The sequence below is a fragment of the Lissotriton vulgaris genome, chromosome 3_2, assembly GCF_964263255.1.
Source record: "Lissotriton vulgaris chromosome 3_2, aLisVul1.2, whole genome shotgun sequence".
NCBI classification, from domain to species: domain Eukaryota; kingdom Metazoa; phylum Chordata; class Amphibia; order Caudata; family Salamandridae; genus Lissotriton; species Lissotriton vulgaris.
Genome location: NC_141690.1, coordinates 13,244,948 through 13,267,616, shown reverse-complemented (window position 1 = coordinate 13,267,616; position 22,669 = coordinate 13,244,948). Strand labels below are relative to the sequence as shown.

The 22,669-nt window shown below is 44.8% G+C and overlaps 1 protein-coding gene across 2 annotated transcripts in view; it reads left to right on the top strand.

Moving 5' to 3' along the window:
* KLHL5 (kelch like family member 5) overlaps positions 1 to 22,669 on the top strand; it is a 551,601-nt gene that overhangs the window by 141,598 nt on the left and 387,334 nt on the right. Inside the window, exon 2 of one of the 2 annotated variants that reach the window (XM_086963979.1) lies at positions 19,291 to 19,367. The gene's annotated coding sequence lies outside the window, so the exon portion shown is untranslated. Of the gene's footprint in view, positions 1 to 19,277; positions 19,368 to 22,669 lie in introns of those variants that run through there. The other variant, XM_086963980.1, reaches the window with a different exon arrangement.

Genomic DNA, 22,669 nt, shown 5'->3' with positions numbered 1-22,669 from the left:
TCCAACCCCTTGAGCAAACTTAGGAGGATACTGAGGGATAACAAGTCAGACAAGGAGTCAAACCTGTGATGTCCTCAGGAGTCATAGGGTCTGGGATATCACTTCCTACCCCTTGTCATTTGGAGAATTGACATCCATTTAGATGGTTATTATAAGCTCTCGGTTCAGAAAAGCAAACATGACACACCTTTAAAATATACCATCTTAAACTTAGTTTCAACTGTTATGGGCTCCAGCCTAAGTGTTTCAGCTGTGTCTTTTTGCCAATGGTAAGCGCTGTACCTGCAATAAAGACTAAACAATGCTCGTTTCAGGGAAGGTAGCTGTCGGGACCTAAAAGTCCTCTGCATGGTAAAAGACGTGTACCCTTACCCTGAGTGCCCCACTGTACTGTTTTCTGGATTCCTACTGCTGATTGTTGTGGTCATAGATAAACACGAATCATGCGTGTGTGCCTTGACATAGGCATGTTTCACGGATTTTGGTCTGTCCAAAGCGCTGCCCTCATAATGGTGGAAGTCTATTAAGAGTTATTCAGCACAAGCGCAGTGGTGGCAGTATACAGGGTAGTTAGTGATCAGTAAAAATGAACAGGTCCTTTTTACCCTGTGTCACTGGAGTGAGGCCTACCGGCTCGCTTACCTTTTTAAAAGTTCCATTGATGTGTGCTTAACTCGCCCATGGTCTAGACCAGGTGGGTGTGGAATGCTGTTCATCGCAGGAGTAGTGACTTTGCACTGAACGTATGTGTGCCTGAGAAGGGTAAGGTACAGGGATAGAGCAGTACTGTGTAGTATCTGTGTTACATGAGAAATGTAGTGCTGTGCAGTGCATGCGCAATGGGAGCTTTTGCTAGTTCCATGTGTGCTTGCTAACAGTACAGTGCATGGAGGGTTAAGTGTTGTGCAGCACGCACATAGCGAGTGTGTGCATGCTGGCAGTGTGTGTGTTTGAAAATAGCACTGCCAGGTACACTTTAGAAAGGTTACAGTACCGAACAGTGCACACAGACTGAAGGTGTTTGCTGAGTGTATGCTTCTTCAGTGGCACAATGCATGGAGATAACAGTATTGGGGAGTGTGTGTGCTGTGAAAATACACTGAGGATAAAGTGTGCCTGCAATAGTACATTATATGGAGGACCTAGTTTCCATTTTGGGAAGCCCAGGAGTACAGGAACCACCCCTATACATTTGTGTATTGCTGAATTCCTGTGAGGTGGGTGGGACACACACTGGAGGAAGAAATTCTCTTTTAGGGTGGGACACACACTGGAGGACGAGATTCACGTTTAGGGTGAGTATGGGTTTTTGGGTGACATGGGTAATTTTGGGGTTTAGGGTGGGTATGGTTTTTTGGATGGCAAGGGTAATTTTAGGGCTTAGGGTGGGTATGGGTTTTTGGGTGGCAAGGGACATTTTAGGGGTATGGGGTTATGGATGACCAGGGTCTTTTCAGGGTGGGTATGAGTATTTGGGTGGCAAGAGTAGATTTACGGTTATGAATGGTTGTGTTTTTGGGTGGCAAGGGTAATTTTAGGGATTAGGGTGGGTATGGTGTTTTGGGTGGCAAGGGTATTTTCAGGGTGGGTATGAGTATTTGGGTGGCAAGAGTATTTTAGGGTTAAGAATGGTTATGTGTTTTTGGGCTGCAAAGGTATTTTTAGGGTTGTAGGGGTAGGTACAGGTCTTTGGGAGGCAAGGGAATTTTTAAGGTGAGTATTGGTGGGTATGGGTTTTTGGGTGGCAAAGGCATTTTTAGGGTTTAGGGTTGGAGTGGGTTTTGGGGTGGCAAGGGTATTTATAGGGTTTAGGGTAGGTGCAGGTTTTTGAGTGGCAAGGGTTTTTATAGGATTTAGGTTGGGTGTTTGGGTGGCAAGGGTAATTTTAAGGTTTAGGGTGGTTATGGGTTTTTGGATTGCAAGGGTAATTTTAGGGGTTAGGGGGTTTGTGTTTTTGGGTTGCAAGCTGATTTTCAGGGTGGGTATGGAAATTTGCGTGGCACTAGTATTTTTAGGGTTTACGGTCGGTATGGATATTTAGGTGGCAAGGGTAATTTTTAGGATGGGTATGGAATTTTGGGTGGCAAGTGAATTTTTAGGGTAGGTATTGGTTTTTAGGTGGCAAGGGTAATTTTAGGGTGAGTAGTTCTTTTTGGGTGGCAAGGTTTTTTTAGGATGAGTATTGGTTTTTGGGTAGGAAGAGTAATTTTAGATTTAAGAGTCGGTATGGTTTTTTGGGATAGTAAAGGAATTTTCAGGGTTTAGGGTTGTTGTGTGTATTTGGGTTTAAAGGTAATGTTTAGGGTGGGTATAGGTTTTTGGGTGGGAAGGGAATTTTTAAGGTTTGGGTGTAGGTTTTTTGGGTGCAAAGGGAATTTATTACATTAAGAGTGAGTGTATGTGTGTATATGTATGTATGTGTATGTATATATATGTATGTGTATGTATGTGTATGTATATATATGTATGTATATGTATGTATGTATATAGATATATAGATGTGTATGTATATAGATATATGTATGTATATATGTATTTATGTAGATATATATGTATGTAGATATATATATATATTACCTACTGGCGGTCGCCAGTAGGTAGTTATAGTTAGGATTGTTTTCCATAGGGAATCCGCAACATTCTATTGGGAATAACTTTGGCGCCGGTTGAGGAATCTGCCTGAACATTTCCTGAAATTTGCCTCGCTGCGCTCCGCTCCTTCCCTGAAAGTTTGGAGGGGATTCGTCAAGCGGGGGCCAAGATAAAAGGGGGGTCCCAAAACGTGTTTTCCCCATGTTAATTTCCATAGGGCGGTTGGACTCACTTTTAGACCGAACGGCTGAATGGATTTCCACCAAACTTGGCAAACTTGTAGGGACTGGTAGCCCAATGTGTATTTACTATGTCTCAAGATATGTGCTCCAGTGGATTTTGAGTAATTTAGGTAAAAAAAAAAATATATATCTATAAGCGCGCACCGGGACGCGCGCTACGCGAGTTCGCGAACGGAAAGCTGATTGGCTCTCGGGTGTCTGTCAACATTCCAAACAGTCCGGAGCGGCCGCCATCTTGTGTCTCGGTAGGATCGAGACACAAGAGGTGGCAAAAACAAAGGGGGAAATGACCAAAAGACCCCCTAGGTTTGATGTGGGGGCCATAAAAGGGCCCCGCGGGGCAACATTTTTTTTTATTTTTTTTCGATTTGCGCAGGGGGAGCGCCCTGTACGCGCACCGGGGAGCGTACCATAGGGAAATAAGAAAGACAGATTTTAAAAAAAAAATTGCATTTTTTTATAAATTGGAGGTAGTTCTAAAAAGAACTGTTTTTGTTGTTTTATATTTTTTTATTGTTTTTTAACATTTTGTACTTTTTTGGGCTTTTATGAACAATTTTATATTTTTTTGGGAATTTTTATAGGGGCAAACAAAAAACAGGGAATTGTAAACGGCTCAACTGGAGCAAAAAAAATCAGGAAAAAATTAAGGTTTCTTTGGGCACTTGTGGTTGTCACCAGCACGGTTGATGAGTTTAACACTTTGCTCCCCATAGCAAATTGTACGCCCACAAAATATGCAAACAATTTTGAAATTGCCAAACTGGGTTTGGATGTTTGAGGCCATCTCCCTTGTCACTGGTCCCGATGGAGTGGGTTGGGTACTTTTGGAGGTGCCGGGAAAAGATTGGGGAGGGTTTCTGGTCAGTTCTCTGACCTCTGCCGCACTATAGTTGTTAGGGTGCCGGCGTTGCATGTGGCGAATCATGGTGTTGTTGCCAAAAGAATATTTTTTGGCAGGGTTCCCCCTGGAAAGTACAGTGCCACAGATCAAACAAGTAACCTTTGGCGCATTTACTTTCTTTTGGCCCCTTGGGATTTAAAAAAAAATCCCACAAAATGTGCTCCTTTGGCTTGTAGGGGATAGTATCTTCTGGCAGGTAGTGCCGCCTCTCCTCCTCCTCCTCTTCTTCATCTCCACCACTGTGGTGTTGTGGTGGTCCTCTTGGTGGTGGTGGTGGTGGCTGAGATGCTCCTGCTGCTGCTGTTACTGCTACTGTAGCCATTTCTCAGTAGAAATAGGTACTAATAGGTTTGGAAACAGGTCTTCCTCACTCAAAGTACAAAGTGAGAATGAGGAAAAAAGGTTGGGGCTTTCATCATTTGGAAACCAAAACTGTCCTGAACCAATAAAAAGTGTTATTTTTAGGTCACCCCGATGTGCTTACGCTACGCGCCCCGGGGCGCTTACGTAGCGCGATCGTATGCGCTCGGGTGCTTCCGGGTGCGCTTACGCCGTGCGTATCACGCGGACGCGGCTACGCGATACGTCACGATGATGTTTTCGTTCGTGGCAATAGGGCTAATGGGACGCTCACCGGTACGCGCACCGCGACGCGACGCAATACTGAGCTTACCGGTGCGCTCACCAGTACGCGCACCGGGAGCGCTCAAAAAAAATATACATATGAAAAATAGTATTACATAAATATACAATATAGGATTCATTATAAAAAATAATATATTTGATAGCAATAGAAATTTGCTATTAAAAAACGTTGAAATTCACTGAAAACAACATAGGTTTGAGGCCCTATATATAGTTAGGAATTAGCATTTTCAAAACCTATGAAATTCACTGAAAAAACCAGAGGTTTCACACCAGTTATAGTTAGGAATTAGCATTTGAAAAACCTATTAAATTCACTGAAAAAACCATAGGTTTCACACCAGTTATAGTTAGCTGGAAATTTTACTGACATAAAACCATTGAAATTCCCACGTTATAGTTAGTTGGATTCACTATAACTTGCGCGCCTGCAATGCACTGCTGATGACGTCACATATTACATCACTCATGACATGGTCAGTGACATCACTGATGACACCATCCTTGTGACAGAGTGACAGACCTCCTTTCAGTGTAATGTAATCCTTGAAACACATATTCAAAAATAGAAACTAACATTTTCAAAAAAATGGAGATACCCATACCAGTTACAACAACCAATTCAGTAATTCCACCATCTATATACACATCCACTCATTCAGCAACAGTTCTATATAGTCACTCATACATATACTCACTTATCATATGTAGTGATAAACATATACATCCTGTTACACACTGACAGTCATCAAAAAAGTTACTCACTCACACATGCAAATAAACTATTGAACATCCATTTATTTGCATATACAACTATACACACACTAGCAGATTACTTCTAAGGAAACTTACACATACTTACTCTCTTAAACAATCACTTATAGAAACCCATACTTATTTAAACGGAAACTCTTTCAATCTCTCACTCTCACAAATACTCACTTATATACATCAATACTCACATATACTAGATAAAAAAACATATGTAGTTACTCATAAAGACACTAGTGAGACAGTCATTCACTCACTAACACACACATATACACACTCATCCACCCATACAGTCATGCACATATGCTGTCTTCAAAACACATACAAACAGTGAGTTAGTCATTTATGCATCTATGTGCGAAGTAACACCCCCACCAAACCATACAGACACTCGTACTGATACTAAAAAAACATCTAATAACACATATAGACACACATGCAGCTACTCACCAACCCATGCAGCCACTTATACACAAAGTGAAACACTGATACAAACATTTAAATATTTAAACAATACTCGCTAATATATGTATTGACTAAGATACACTTAATAAGCCAGTTAACCAATCAATTTTTTTAAAAAAAAACATCCATTAAGACACTTATTTAAGCATTTATGTCATGAGTGATGTAATATGTGACGTCATCAGCAGTGCATTGCAGGCGCGCAAGTTATAGTGAGTCCAACTAACTATAACGTGGGAATTTCAATGGTTATATGTCAGTAAAATTTCCAGCTAACTATAACTGGTTTGAAACCTATGTTTTTTTTCAGTGAATTTAATAGGTTTTTTAAATGCTAATTCCTAACTATAACTGGTGTGAAACCTATGGTTTTTTCAGTGAATGTATATATATGTATGTGTATATAGATATATATGTATGGGTATATAGTGTTAATACTTACCAATATTAATTTTACCACGCATATGTCTTTACCATGTATGCCTTTACCACGAAAATTTAAGTATTTTACGTTATACAAGGCCACCATGGTACAGTCATTGTTAAAAAAAATTGTTGTTAAAATGTTCGTGGTTAAGACTAAGTCGTTGTTAAGGCGGCATTCTAAAGACTGTAGTTGCTCTGGCTGTCGTTGTTCCATCATACATCCCTTTCAAACGTCTACCTCAACTCTCTGACTGATTCCCAAACCGCAACCTACTACTCTCTCCAATGCACTACCCTATTTCTCACCCTATACCTTTCGCAATATATCCTCTACCTCCACTCTCTGATTACCCTGTGACTCTTCCCTCTCCTACTCATCCCAAACCTGCTCCTGTTGCTATGATCTCCATAAAAACACTTTCTAGACCCTTCCCTCTTCTTTAACTCCATTATCCGTTTCATTCCAATTAACAGACTCACATGTCCACTGCCCAAATGAATTTCATATTTCCCCATACTAATTCACCACTAATACTGTTTCGGTTCCGGAGTAGCATGCTACTGATCAAAAAGCGCTTTGATACCTCATCAAGGGTACCAAGTGCTATATAAATGCAAACAACTCCCTCCATTATCCTTTTCAACCCAAATAACAGACTCACATGTCCACCGCTCATATAAATTTCTTATTTCCATATACTAACTCACCACTAATGCTTTTTAGGTTCCAGAGTAGCGTGTTACTCGCCGAAAAGCACTTAGACGCCTCGTCAGGGGTAGTAAGCGCTATATAAATACAATTGCAGTAATGCATGAAAAGCTTTTTCTTGTTCTACTTTCATTCAGCTGTGTCCTATGCTGCTGTTCCGCACAGTCTTTTAGTCGTAAATTTTCTTGACTTTGTTTCTTGAAAAAGCACACCAAGGTCAGAGCAGCGCCACTTTTTTAGTGATTTATTTATTTATTTATTTTGGGAATTAAATTTAGGTTGCTTTATCCGGCTCCTACATACTGCCGCGAGTATCGCACATTGAAAATAGACACTCAGACAAATATTCACTTATGCCACGCTTATTTCTGACTCCAGGACCACAGCGCGCTGCCTGACTTCAGGTGAGTTATTCTATCATATCATCTGCACCGGAGGCAGTGAAGACATGATGTGATGTATTACACCATATCTTGTGCAGTTGTTTGGGAGGCTCTGCCACTGACGACATAGGGCATCAAAATATCAAGTACTCCGACTGTTCCTTTAAAAGTTGTAGGAATCTTTTCAATTTAGAAGTCAGTCGGCGGCCTTCTTTAGAGCCAAAAAGGTGTGGGGGAGCCCTGAGACATCTTGATTTATGTAAGTGTAAGCCTGACAAGGAGGTGGTGCAGGAAATGGAACCTTCTTTGTATACCTCACTCTTAAAAGTCCTTCCCGATTTCTATTAATGCACCAGCAGTGCTAAAGTTCTTGGTGCACGTGTGATATGGCAGGTGTAACGGTGCGGGGGGTGGGGGTTAATATGGGATAGTTAAATATACGCTGTGAATGGAGGAAGAAACAGGGACGTGAGGGAAGAAGAAACGGGCGAGGTAAAGAGAAGGTAAAACAAGCATTGGAAATGCAATAGGTCTCGGATTTATTTGAGTTTGAGCTAATGGCATTGTAAATGGCAATGTCTTTTAGCCATGTGTTATGGAGTGTATGCATGTGGTGTTTAGTGGAATTATGTGGGTTGGATTGGAATTGTAGCAATGGTGGTATGCTGCGCTTTAGATGGATATGTTTAAAAGTAAAGTGCACCATACTGCGATTTCTACAATAGTTAATCGTGGATGCGTTAACAAATTATGTGTGCACTGATGGCTGGCGGTGTGTGTACCTGTAGAAATTGTGCACTGATAGGTGGTGGTGTGTATGCCTGGTTAAAGCGTGCACTGCCGGCTGGAGGTGTGTGTGCCTGGTGAAAGCGTGCACTGACGGCTGGTGGTGTGTGTGCCTGGTAAAAGCGTGCACAGATGGCTGGTGGTGTGTGTGCCTGATGAAAGCGTGCACTGACGGCTCGTGGTGTGTGTGTTTGGTGAAAGCGTGCACTGACATCTGGTGGTGTGTGCCTGGTGGAAGCCTGCACTGACGGTTGGTGGTGTTGAAAGCGTGCACTGACTGTGTGGTTGTGTGTGTGTGGTTGCGTATGTGGTGGTGTGTGTGGTGGTGAGTGTGTGGTGGTGAATATGTGTGGTGTGCGTGTGCGTGTGTGTGTGGTGTTGTGTGTGTGGTGTGGTGTTGTGTGTGTGTGTGGTGTTATGTGTGTGGTGTTGTGTGTGGTGTTATGTGTGTGTGTGTGGTGGACTTAGTTCGAGTTTTCGTACCCTGCACACTCACACACTGCCCCTACACACTCGCACACTGCTCACCCTACACACTCACGCAATGTTCACCCTGCACACTCACACACTGCTCACCCTACACACTCACACACTGTTCACCCTGCACACTCACACACTGCTCGACCTACACTCTCACCCTACACACTCTCACACTGCTCACCCTACACACTCACACACTGTTAACCCTGCATACTCACACACTGCTCACCCTGCACGCTCACACACTGCTCACCCTGCACGCTCACACACTGCTCACCCTGCACGCTCACACACTGCTCACCCTGCACACTCACACACTGCTCACCCTACAGACTCACACACTGCTCACCCTACGTAATGCGAAAAGACCTAGCTCTGCCCTTTGGCCTGTGTTGTGATCGTACAGAAGGTTGTGAGTCGTTGCGCTTAATTGGTTGGGACGTCCCCTCCTTGCTGCTCCCCTCACAGAGGGCTGGCTGCCTCCATGAAGCTCCAAAGACACGTGTTCCGCTGTTCTTTGTTTTAGCTCCTGCGTGTCAGTGCACCGTGTAAGAGCACAAGCATACCCTGCTCTCTTGGGAACACTGCTGAGTCTCTCTCACACTGCTGACACTCTCACTCTGCTGTCACTCTCACTCTGCTTTCACTCTCACTCTGCTGTCACTCTCACTCTGCTGACTCTCACTCTGCTGTCACTCTCACTCTGCTGTCACTCTCACTCTGCTGTCACTCTCCCTCTGCTGTCACTCTCTCTCTGCTGTCACTCTCCCTCTGCTGTCACTCTCCCTCTGCTGTCACTCTCCCTCTGCTGTCACTCTCCCTCTGCTGTCACTCTCCCTCTGCTGTCACTCTCACTCTGCTGTCACTCTCACTCTGCTGTCACTCTCACTCTGCTGTCTCTCACTCTGCTGTCTCTCACTCTGCTGTCTCTCACTCTGCTGTCTCACACTGCTGTCTCTCACACTGGTGTCACTCTCACTCTACTGTCTCTCATGCTGTCACTCTCACTCTGCTGCCACTCTCACTCTGCTGTCTCTCATGCTGTCACTCTCACTCTGCTGTCTCTCATGCTGTCACTCTCACTCTGCTGTCACTCTCACTCTGCTGTCACTCTCACTCTGCTGTCACTCTCACTCTGCTGTCACTCTCATGCTGTCTCTCTCTCATGCTGTCACTCTCACTCTGCTGTCTCTCACTCTGCTGTCACTCTCACTCTGCTGTCACTCTCTCTGCTGTCTTTCATGCTGTCACTCTCACTCTGCTGTCACTCTCACTCTGCTGTCACTCTCACTCTGCTGTCTGTCACTCTGCTGTCTGTCACTCTGCTGTCACTTTCACTCTGCTGTCACTTTCATTCTGCTGTCACTTTCACTCTGCTGTCACTCTCATTCTGCTGTCTCTCAGGCTGTCACTCTCACTCTGCTGTCACTCTCACTCTGCTGTCACTCTCACTCTGCTGTCACTCTCACTTTGATGTCTCTCATGCTGTCACTCTCACTCTGCTGTCACTCTCACTCTGCTGTCACACTCTGCAGGGCCATGTAAATGTGCCAGCTCCATCAAAGCATCTCGGCCTTGGTCTCGTCACTTGTGCCCCGACTCTGAACAGCAGGCAGCCTCCCTTCGCTAATCTAAAAAACGCGGCTGGTGTCAGGGGTGCCAGCGCCATGTAAATGTACCAGCTCCATCAAAGCATCTCGGCCTTGGTCTTGTCACTTGCGCCCCGACTCTGAACAGCAGGCAGCCTCCCTCCGCTAATCTAAAAAACACGATGTAGCGGCTGGTGGCAGGGGCTGCGGGGCTGCGTCGCTGCACTTCCAGGGCCATGTAAATGTGCCAGCTCCATCAAAGCATCTCGGCCTTGGTCTCGTCACTTGTGCCCCGACTCTGAACAAAAGGCACCCTCCCTCCGCTAATCTCAGAAAACGCGGCTGTTGTCAGGGGCTGCGGCGCGGCACTTCCAGGGCCATGTAAATGTGCCCGCTCCATCAAAGCATTGGCCTTGGTCTCGTCACTTCTGTCCCGACTCTGAACAGCAGGCAGCCTCCATATGCTAATCTCACAAACATGATGTAGCGGCTGGTGGCAGGGGCTGCGGGGCTGCGTTGCTGCACTTCCAGGGCCATGTAAATGTGCCAGCTTCATCAAAGCATCTCGGCCTTGGTCTCGTCACTTGTGCCCCCACTCTGAACAGCAGGCAGCCTCCCTCTGCTGATCTAAAAAACACGATGTAGCAGCTGGTGGCAGGGGCTGCGGCGCTGCTCTTCCAGGGCCATGTAAATGTGCCCGCTCCATCAAAGCCTCTGGGCCTTGGTCTCGTCACTTGTGCCCCGACTCTGAACAGCAGGCAGCCTCTCTCCGCTAATCTAAAAAAACGCGGCTGGTGTCAGGGGCTGCGGCGCTGCACTTCCAGGGCCAAGTAAATGTGCCATCTCCATCAAAGCATCTCTGCCTTGGTCTCGTCACTTGTGCCCCGACTCTGAGCAGCAGGCAGCCTCCCTGTCAGCCGCCCCACATTAATAAGTTGGCGGAGGACCTCGATTGGTGCATGGTTAGAGAAAGATCAGTGTATGTGGCCAGGGGTTGTCCGCGGACGTAGGAGAAGATATGGGGAGGGTGGAATAGTCACCGTAGGGGACTCTGTGAGCCGCCCACGCCAGGGCTGGATCTAAGCACACAGGAATTCCCATGACCCCAGTGTTAATTGTTGTTTATTTGATTCTGTACTGTGCCATCTGGACTTGTGCGTTGGAACCAAATGCGTTCACCAGAGAGTTTAATAAAAAGAATAAGAGAAAAAAAAACGCGATGTAGCGGCTGGTGACAGGGGCTGCGGCTCTGCACTTCCAGGGCCATGTAAATGTGCCAGCTCCATCAAAGCATCTCGGCCTTAGTCTCCTCACTTGTGCCCCGACTCTTAACAGCAGGCAGCCTCCCTCCCCTAATTTCAAAAACACGATGTAGCGGCTGCTATCAGGGGCTGCGGCGCTGCACTTCCAGGGTCATGTAAATGTGCCAGCTCCATCAAAACATCTCGGCCTTGCTCTTGTCACTTGTGCCCCGACTCTGAACAGCAGGCAGCCTCCATACGCTAATGTCAAAAACATGATGTAGCGGTTGGTGTCAGGGGCTGCGGCGCTGCACTTCCAGGGCCATGTAAATGTGCCAGCTCCATCAAAGCATCTCGGCCTTGCTCTCGTCATATGTGCACTGACTCTGAACAGCAGGCAGACAGCCTCCCTCCGCTAATCTAAAAAACGCGGCGCTGCACTTCCATGGCCATGTAAATGTGCCAGCTCCATCAAAGCATCTCGGCCTTGGTCTCGTCACTTGTGCCTCGACTCTGAACAGCAGGCAGCCTCCATACGCTAATCTCAAACACATGATGTAGCGGCTGGTGTCAGAGGCTGCGGCGTTGCACTTCCAGGGCCATGTAAATGTGCCAGCTCCATTAAAGCATCTCGGCCTTGGTCTTGTCACTTGTGCCCCCGACTCTGAACAGCAGGCACCCTCCCTCTGCTAATCTCAGAAAACGCGGCTGTTGTCAGGGGCTGCGGCGCGACACTTCCAGGGCCATGTAAATGTGCCCGCTCCATCAAAGCATTGGCCTTGGTCTCGTCACTTCTGTCCCGACTCTGAACAGCAGGCAGCCTCCCTTCGCTAATCTCAAGAACGCGGCTGGTGTCAGGGGCTGCGGCGCTGCACTTTCATCGCCATGTAAATGTGCCAGCTCCATCAAAGTATCTCGGCCTTGGTCTCGTCACTTGTGCCCCGACTCTGAACAGCAGGCAGCCTCCCTCCGCTAATCTAAACAAGACGAATCTGCGTGAAATGAAAGTGATCGAAAGCGGTCGAGAACTAAAAAAAAAAAAAGCCCGCGAGTGGTGCGCGGGCGCGCGCAACTGCAAGCATATGTTTTGAAGCTGCGATAATTCAAAACATATGGTGCGCGTAACAGACACCAGAAGGCCATGGGCCGAGCTACGCGACGGCCCATGGCCTATTATGTGTTCTGTTAAAAATCAGCACGCACGCGAAGGCCAATGAAAATGGACCTTGGAAATAACACACACGAACTGCTTGGAATTTCCAGGTCCATTTTCAAATCCACGGGAAAAGGACTCTCGCTGCGCGACACTGCATGCGCAGTGTACGGCAGGCCCGAGCCCTAAAAAGCGCTAGGATGTAGACCGCATTGACCACGTCATTGCGCTTTTTTTTCTTCTTTTTTTCCTGGAAGAAATAGTACAGTCATAGCAAGAGCAGCGGAGGGACACTAATCAGGCATAATTATACTGTGCTTGGTCCCTGTGCTACTGAAAGAAAAGTAAGTGACGCATTGCAAGTGCTGCCCAATTAGAAATGCAAACAAGCATTTACAATGCAATGGTATCGTCTTTGTTAAAGTTAGAGCTATTGGCATTGCAAATGGCATTTTTTTTTTAAACATAAATAAATGGTATTGTCATTTACAGTGGCAATAGGTGAACATTAGAGAGTATTAGCAGACACAGAGCCACACACACACAAATACACAGAGCCCCCCCCCACACACACACAGAGCCACACACACACACACACACAGAGCCACACACACACACACATAGAGCCACACACACACAAACAGAGCCACACACACACAAACAGAGCCACACACACACAGAGCCACACACACACAGAGCCACACACACACAGAGCCACACACACACAGAGCCACACACAAACACACAGAGCCACACACAGACAGAGCCACACACACACAGACAGAGCCACACACACACACACAGAGCCACACACAGACAGAGCCACACACACACAGACAGAGCCACACACACACACAGACAGAGCCACACACACACACAGACAGAGCCACACACACACACAGACAGAGCCACACACACACACAGACAGAGCCACACACACACACAGAGCCACACACACACAGAGCCACACACACAGACAGAGCCACACACACAGACAGAGCCACACACACAGACAGAGCCACACACACAGACAGAGCCACACACACAGACAGAGCCACACACACAGACAGAGCCACACACACAGACAGAGCCACACACACAGACAGAGCCACACACACACACAGAGCCACACACACACAAACAGAGCCACACACACACACAGAGCCACACACACACAGAGAGCCAATCGCACAGAGCCACACACACACACACACACACACACAGCCCCACACACACACACACACACACAGAGCCACACACACACACACTGAGCCACACACAGAGCCACACACACAGAGCCACACACACACACACAAAGCCACAAACACACACACAGAGCCACAGAGACACAGGTCAGCCGGTGAGCAGACGTCCATGCCCTGGGCACCCACTGCCCCTCACAACACGCCCAATTCTGCTCAGTAACGCCCCAGGAAACAGAGGCAAGTAAAGCAATCACAACTAGGGAACAGAGGCCAGAAAAGTGAGCACAACCAGGGGGCAGAGGCAAAAAAAAAAATCACAACCAGGGAAGAGAGGCATGAAAAAACGATCACAACCCGGGAGGAGCAAGAAAAAACGATCACAACCAGGGAAGAGAGGCAAGAAAAAACGATCACAACCAGGGAAGAGAGCCACACACACACACACAGAGCCACACACACACAGAGCCACACACACACAGAGCCACACACACACAGAGCCACACACACACAGAGCCACACACACACACAGAGCCACACACAGAGCCACACACACACACACAGAGCCACACACACACACACAGAGCCACACACACACACAGAGCCACACACACGCACAGAGCCACACGCACAGAGCCACACGCACAGAGCCACACACACAGAGCCTTGTGCATGGACCCTTTTTCCTCAACTATCACACGGTGATACATTTAGCTTTTTTATCAAGAAAGTACCTAACTTTAATACCAGAAACTTACAACACACCCAAAGATCATATACTTGGGCCAAGAGCCGATCGTCCACCACACTAAATGGACCCTAAAGACATTTTCTTTGTCCCGAAAAAAAGGGGCATCTCCAGTCCCTCTAAATATAATCCTAATACTCGTTATTACAGTACCTCATTTCCTCCTTCCTGGTTGAATAGGAGCACAAATCGCGGGTAGGTGCCTTTTCACTTCACCGACTCTAAAACGTCAGTCATTACAGCAAGGCATTGCACTATCCGAAGCGACTGTAACAGTAGTTGTTCTGTGCGCCCAGTGACAGACCACCATTTTCACCCCCACCTCTTCAAACAGATTATACTCATTAGTCAAATAGACCCATCCAACCTACCCATAGTCAGAATAAGAGTTAATACCCTTTCCTTTATGCAACCTCCCACCATATTTACCCTAACAATCACACCTTCTTTGGGAGAAAATAACCTTACGTGTAAATCTGGTTGTCTCCATCAATACCCCCACTTGCCTTTGAAAAGATAGTCCTACTCGTCGTCTCCGGTTCCCATGACTGCTGCTTCTGTTCTAAGCTCTGTATCCGGAGAAGTGAAACTGTAACAGCCCCGCCCTGCACCCGCTACTGTAGTTCCGGACCCGCCCACAACCCAGAAATACCCTGAAGTGCTACATCCGGTGTAAATCCTAGTCTATCCCGGAACAAGTAAAAACAAAAATCATAAGATTGGCCGTTTTGGAACAGGTCGCAGGAGCGGATGTTGTATCGTCCTCGAACTGGCAGTACGGAGCTGTGGTGCCCTTCAGCTACGCAGACTTTACTTCCAGCACAGATCTCCGTTGGATTTTATTATTGATGCGCAACCTGTGCGATTAACTTCTTATTTCATTTCATGCTGTGGGTCACAGCGTTTGTTTTATTTTCCATAAAGCTCAACTTTAAATACTCGTCCGTAGACACCAAGTTCCCAGTTAAACCATGCATGACATTTCATCTTTTTTTAATGTTCTTTTGTTTGAGTAACATGTAAATATCACGTGTAACACTTTAACACGAGTAGGTCAGGCATCTGTTCTTGTAAAATATGTTTCGAAAAGCACCTAGCTTTTGTGCATCATAGCGGTCTGATAAGGCCTTAAACAAGAGAGGAGCGTTCCACACCACCATGTTTCTCTGAGGTCAAGCAGAAATGCCTCGGAGAAACGCCCCGTCATTTTCCGATTTGGGGGCGTGTTTTTCTTTCTCTCCTCTTCCCATTGGCTGGAATGTCAAATTCCAGCCAATGGGAAGAAGAGAGAAAGAACCTAAAAAACACACCCCCGGATCCGAAAAAGACTGGGCTTAAATAGACAGACGCCCCTCTTCTCCAATGGCTGGCCTCCGTTTAGGAAGCCAGCCAATGGGGAAGAGGGGCGGGTTCAAGCCCCACTCTGGAAAACATAAGATCTCGCCAGCGAGACTGCTCAAGCGCAGCCTACGCAGGCCGAGACCTAAAAAGATCAATTGATGGACGGAATGCCATACATTCACCCCAGTACAGAGATCTGGGCCTAAATCAATCTTTTTTTTTTTTGCTTCCCATGCCATTCCAATTTAGAACCAGCCATACGCAAATCAGTCTTGACCCTGTTCCCCATGGAAAGAGTCCAGCCTGAAATGCCAGGCCAGGTCCTCCCTGGACTGGAAACCAGCATCCTGGGACCGGTTTCGGGGTACCACCCCTCATCAGCCAGGCTAACTCGAATCCAGTGGCGCAGTGAGCAGGGGACCCACGTCTGGGCATATCTGTCCCACTTAGAGTGACAAATGCAAATGGAACAATTGACGGATGGAATTCTGAACCATGTCAAACATTTACCCCGGGACCGAGATCTGGGCCTAAATCTATCATTTTTGTGCTTGTCATTCTAGTTGAGACCCAGCCATATGCAAGTCAGTCTTGATCTACTGGGATGGAGTTGTGAAAAACGATGGATTAAACCCAGATCGATGTGAATGGCGGTGAATGTTTGTATTGTTCATGTTCAGCATTCAGCATAACTTTTATTGGTTTTATCGCCCTAACCCATATCTTTGTGACTGGGGGTGAAATGTTTGCAATATTCAGCATTACTTCCATCATCTGTTCTTTTTGCTTTAGTCACCCTAAGTGGGAAGGGTACGCCCAGACGTGGGTCCCCTGCTTACTGTGCCACTGGATTCAAGCTAGCCTGGCTAATGAGGGGTGATACCCTGAAACCGGTCCCAGGATGCTTGTTTCCGGTCCAGGGAGATTCTGGTTTGGCAGTTCGGACTACACTGATCCCATGAGGAGCAGCGTCAAGACTGATTTGCATATGGCTGGGTCCCAACTGGGTTGACATGGTGAGCAAAAAAACGATGTGTTAAACCCAGATCTTTGTGACTGGGGTGAATGTTTGCGTTGTTCAGCATTCCGTCTATTATATTTTCTTTTTGCTCTTGTTGCCCAATTAGAAGGCAGCAAAGAAGAGTGACAATGATACCAACAAATGGTAAATAATGGGCGTTTTCCAAGCCCATTACTAAACACAAGAGTCTCATAAGCATGAGCGCTTGTACTAGTGCATGCTTATACAGGCGAGTCCTAAAGATTTACGTGGAGAACCTTAAGGCACGCCATGCAACCTAAATGATCTACATAAGTGACACTAAGAATAAATAGTTCAACTGGAAGATGATCATGTATGCGAGACAGTTGGCGTTTAACGGTTCCATGACTAACCACCATCTGTATATTCAAGGAGCCCTTTCAGAGTTGTTAAAGTATTCTACCAGTATTGTGGAATTTCCTCAAACTCCAATTCGGGGTTAAGAGTAGGTTTGTAAGTATTTCTGTGTGGGTCTGTGAGTAAAAGAAGACTAATGAAAGCTTCTTGTTTGCGCGTATTCAAATACCCCTTTGCGGTGGATTTACTCCTGTTTAGGGTAGGAGTTCGTACAAGGTACGTTTCATGACTGAAAATACCTCTGGGGGTGTAAAATTGACATAGATGTAAAGGGACACAAGTAAAGACTCTGCATTCCTCAGCTGTTCAGTATGCTTCTTGCCTGGCACAGTGCCGCCTGCATTGCCCAGGTCTTGAGCACCATCCGTGCCTGGCATGGTGCTCTCTCTGACCAGCGTCGTTGGCTTCTTATGCAAATCACGTCTCAGTGCATCCTAACCAGTTATTTCACGGTGCACATCACAGCACATTCCAGTACTAGCGAGTTTGACTCTTCGCAGCTCCTGGTGCCTCGTAAATCTGTCCTCAGTTTTCTGCTACAGTCAAACACGTTTCATGTACTGACCCTAACGTCTGGCTCCTGTGAGCACTCATCCAGGACTCCATATTGTCTCTTCCATTTGAACAAACAATCGTGCTACTAAAAACGAATTCAAAATTATAGTGTCTTATTCCACAAAGGTTTTCGGGTCCGGTTCATTCTAAACTTGTTTGATGCTCTCTTCTGTGTTGCTTGCTCTTGGTCCCTATCCAATTTCTCCTTCTGTTTTGCTTGCTCCTAGTTTCTATCCAGTTTTACCTTCTTTTGCTTGCTCCTAGTTCCCATCTATTTTCCTTTTTCTGTGTTGCTCGCTCCTAGTTGCTATCCAATTTTTCCTTCTATGATGGATGCTCCTGGTTCCTAGCCAGTTTCTCTTTCTTTGTTACTTGCTCCTGGTTCCTATGCAGTTTCGCCTTCTGTGTTGCTTACTCCTGGTCCCTATCCAGTTTTTCCTCTTGAGGTGGTTGCTCTTGTTTATTCATCTGTGTTGCTTGCTCCTTGTTGCTATCCAATTTCTTCTTCTGTGTTGCTTGCTCGTGGTCCCTATCAAGTTGCTCCTTCTGTGTTGCTTGTTCCTAGATGCTATCCAGTTTTTCCTCCTTTTGCTTGCTCCTAGTTCCCATCCATTTTTTCCTTCTGTGTTACTTGCTCCTGGTCCCCATCCAGTTGCTCCTTCTAGGTTGCTTGTTCCTAAATGCTATCCAGTTTTTCCGTCTTTTGCTTGCTCCTAGTTCCCATCCAGTTTCTCCTTCTGTGTTACTTGCTCCTGGTCCCGATCCAGTTTCTTCTTGTGTGTTGCTTACTGGTAGTTCATATCCAGTTTCTCTTTCTGTTTTACTTGCTCCTGGTTCCTTGACAGTTTCTTCTTTTGTGTTGCTTGCTCCTGGTCCATATCTAGCTTTTTCTTTTGTGTTGCTTGCTCCTGGTCCCTATCCAGTTTCTTCTTCTGTGTTGCTTGCTCTTAGTTCCTATCCAGTTTCTCATTCTGTGTTTTCTTGCTCTCTTTCTGTTTTGCTTGCTCCTGGTCCCTATCCAGTTTCTTCTACGGTGTTGCCTGCTCTTAATTTCTATCCAGTTCCTTCTTTTGGGTTGCTTGCTGCTGGTCTCAATCCAGTTTCTTCTTCGGTGTTGACTGCTCTTAATTTCTATCCAGTTCCTTCTTTTGGGTTGCTTGCTGCTGGTCTCAATCCAGTTTCTTCTTCGGTGTTGCCTGCTCTTAATTTCTATCCAGTTCCTTCTTTTGGGTTGCTTGCTGCTGGTCTCAATCCAGTTTCTCCTTCTTTGTTACTTGCTCCGGGTCCCCTATCCTACTCCTCTCCAGTCTATGCGCCCTTTTCTTCCTGGATTCCTTTTCCGCTCAGATCAAAGGCCAGTACGAAAGGAGAAAGGACAACGATAAATGATAATCGAAAACCGAGCATATGCTTTCCTTTCATATTTGTGAATACAATGAAAGTTTTCTCCAAACGGAAGCGAATTTCTGATTCACGAAGCTGAGCCTTTGTGAACCACTAGGCCAATCGAGCCTTTTGTCTAGTGGCAATGAACCTGCCTGCCACGTGCTTGCTTGACTTCGCTGCCTCTCGATTTGGGAGCTTCACTAAGGGCAGAGAAGTAGCCCTTTTTTCACATTTTCTGAAAGGATTAATTAAGAATGTTTTTTCTCCTTTTAGATGCTGCTGTGTGTGAAGGTTTGCACAATGAGAACAAATGACTGGCGAGTTCTGCGAGCAGCTTGAAAAGACTGCAGGTAATTGTTATAATTATGTAACAGTGAAAACAATGCATGCGGTCCATTTCAAATACAGTTACCATTGATTCTCTCGCAAGTTTATTTTTTCTATGTTTTGGCTTCATATTGAGAATCAAAATTTGCCTGTATATATTTTTTTAGCCGCTTTTGACCAGTTACCTCTGCCTTTCTATATTGAAACATGAGTAACAATATTTTATGGAAACAATATTTTCCTGTGGTACTATAACAGCACAAGGATATTTTTATGCAAACGTGCCGCGGCAGCCAGTAAGGATGTCGACGATTTCTTTTGTATTGTTGACGTTTAATCTTCTTTAAGATTGTTTTTTTATTTTTATTTTAACTAATTTAAATGGCACATTTCATGGTAGATTTGCAAGTTTAGGAAATAGATTTTATCTTGGTAGATGAGTGATATAAACTAATTTAACTTACTTATTTTACTGAGAGATCTTGTTGTGAATGTAAGTCTGCAGCTAGATTTAATATAAATATATCGATTTGTTGGGTATAAAGGGTGCTCAGTGGAAGAGAACACCAAGAGTCTAGGGTCACCTCCGAATCAGACTATGTTCCAAAATGGTTTAAAAAGTTGTGTGGGTACTTTACAGGTCTGGATAAATAGACGTTACTACTTTCTTGTTGATTATACCTTATCGTAGTAAAATATAAAATTATTATGTATTTGACATACAGTGCCAAACACATTTTAACTCTGTTTACGGTCGATTGAATTTTGCATTCGCTTTAGGTCCCCACAATAAGAGTGCGTTGTTCGGAATGCTGGATTTAAAAGCTAACTTAATGAATAACAGGCATTGATCAAGCCTGTAGATCTGTCTTTGGCAAGCAGGAGTGAATTGTTATTTTTTATTTTATTGACTTTTTTAAAAAATTGCAAGCATGGGCCACAAAATAAAAATAAAAAGCGACCGCCTAAACTTAAAAATTTTAAAAAAGGAGAAATAAAACATCAAATATGATTTTAATAGAGCAGATTGGGTGCTTCATAGCAGGCAGGTGTACTTAGGGCAGGCCTCAAAATCAGTTTAGTGTTTTAGTTTAGTTTTTTTAGTGTTAAACACACCAGTGGAAAATATGATTCCTATTAACACAAAGAAAAGATACTATTAGTTTGGAATTACTGTAACCTCAAGACATAGTGTAAACTCACAACGATGACTGATTAAATACATTTAGATTAAAATTGAAGGAAAAGAGCCTTAGCAAAGTAAAGTGTTGTCCCACTAGCCCTGGCACTGAAGTGCTCTTTTTTAGGCAGATGTGCACGTGTGATCAGGCAAAATTTTGTTGCAATGCAAGGGAAGCAACGACTGACACATTTCATCATTCCTGTATGGTGTCGTGGGAGGAGGAAAAATCGATAACAGTTGAGCCGACCAATGGATACAGAAATATCACTCCAAGCTCCTCTAAGGATACATATATATCACCAACTCCACGTTGCCTCGCGAGGAGCCCGCGACCTTGACAGGACGGCCAGTGCTTCAGGAGCGAGGCCTCCTGAATATTTGCACCAACAAATCCTCCTTTCTCCATAAAAAGAAGGACACCGGCTCAGGCTGTGTTGCTTAAAAAATCGTTTTAATTCATGAAGATATGCAGAGGTAAAAGGCTCACTATGCCAATGTTTCTGCTCACCAGTGCCTTGATCACAGGAAAGTCCGTGAACAAGCCTTAATGGCAAAACGCGTCAGTGTGTGGCTTCTTGTTCCGTAAATAAACAAAGTACAGCATCCTGGTGTCTCTGGAGTACCTTTTCTTTGGAGTAAGAAGGAGTTTGTTCTATATTTCCAAACGCCGGTTTTCAAGATGGACCGCCGCTAGGCAAAGCTCTGAACTACCGGATCCTGTGTTGGTGATATATATATATATATATATATATATATATATATATATATATATACACAGAAACTCCAAGTTGCCACCTCCAATCTGCGAGAACTGGCGAAGCAGGAGACAGACCACAAGTTTCAGGAACTGATTTTTTTATTTGCAGGTTTTTCTCGTACAACCGACCATGACGCGTTTCGGGCCTTGCAGCCCTTGTTCACATGCAAGGGGAAGTAACATTAGGTGATATTTAAAGTGCAAAGTGCTCCGCCTTTCGGCCGCCTCCCACTGAGTCACATGGTAAGTAGATATAGACAACAGACCTAATGTGCCTAAATACATGATTACACCACAAATTTGATTCAATGAAACAATATTGTAAAGGGTGTATGTACATTCATAAACCATAATGACAGTTGTTATCAATTACTGCACATTTAAAAACAATTGCTGCATAAATGCTGTTGCGCGTTGTGAGCATTATTATTTGTATACAAAAATAACGGGTTCAAATCCCTGAATCAAAAAAACACACACAAAGCGTAATATTCGGATAAATCCGTTAAGTCATCATAGATGAAGATGACCACCATTGCAAGAATATAGTGGTACCCTTTATCGCTTTTTATATGAAGGACTTATGTATATGTTTGTGGGGGAATATTGGCGGCAGAATGTGCAAATGAGCAAAAAAACGTGCTATAGTGTCAAACCACCTAAAACCAACCCGATCTAGTGTGCAAAGAGGCTAAATTTAAAGTGCAGATATTCACATCACAAAAATTGCTAAAATCCATGATATATATATACATTGATGTTAACAGAGAATGCATGTATATACATTACCAATACTATAAATATGTGCAAAGCCATATTATGTAATAAAAAGGTAAGTATAAAATGCTATTCTAAAAACAATAATTCATCATGATTTTACAAGTGAGGAATAAATATAGTGATTAAATATGAGGTGATAAAACTGGAAGTGTAAAAAGGGAAAGGATGCCACGAATTTATGGTGGCCGAAGGACAGAAAACACTAATAGAAAGGATGAATTAAAATCCCATAGATAACAGGGAACCTGACTATCTATTATATATCATAAATAGTATAGGTTTATCCCTTCTTGTAATCCAAAAGAGTGTGGGTGGGCAACAGGGAACCTGACTGCCCACCTGACTGGAGATACATCATGATGAATAGAACATTAGAAGACTATAATGAGTGAATTTCAGATAAGGGTGATGTGAAACTCCATATCAATGCAGGGCAATCATGAACCATGAAAGCAACAAACAATAGAAACAACAAGTTAGAACTTAACCGCAGCAGTGACCGAAACAGTGAGCCTCATAAGAAGTTATAAATATCTTCTGTATTATTGAGCCCATTGGGCCACTTGCTGTCGAACTGAAGAATAAATCGTGTTTCTAATTGTCTC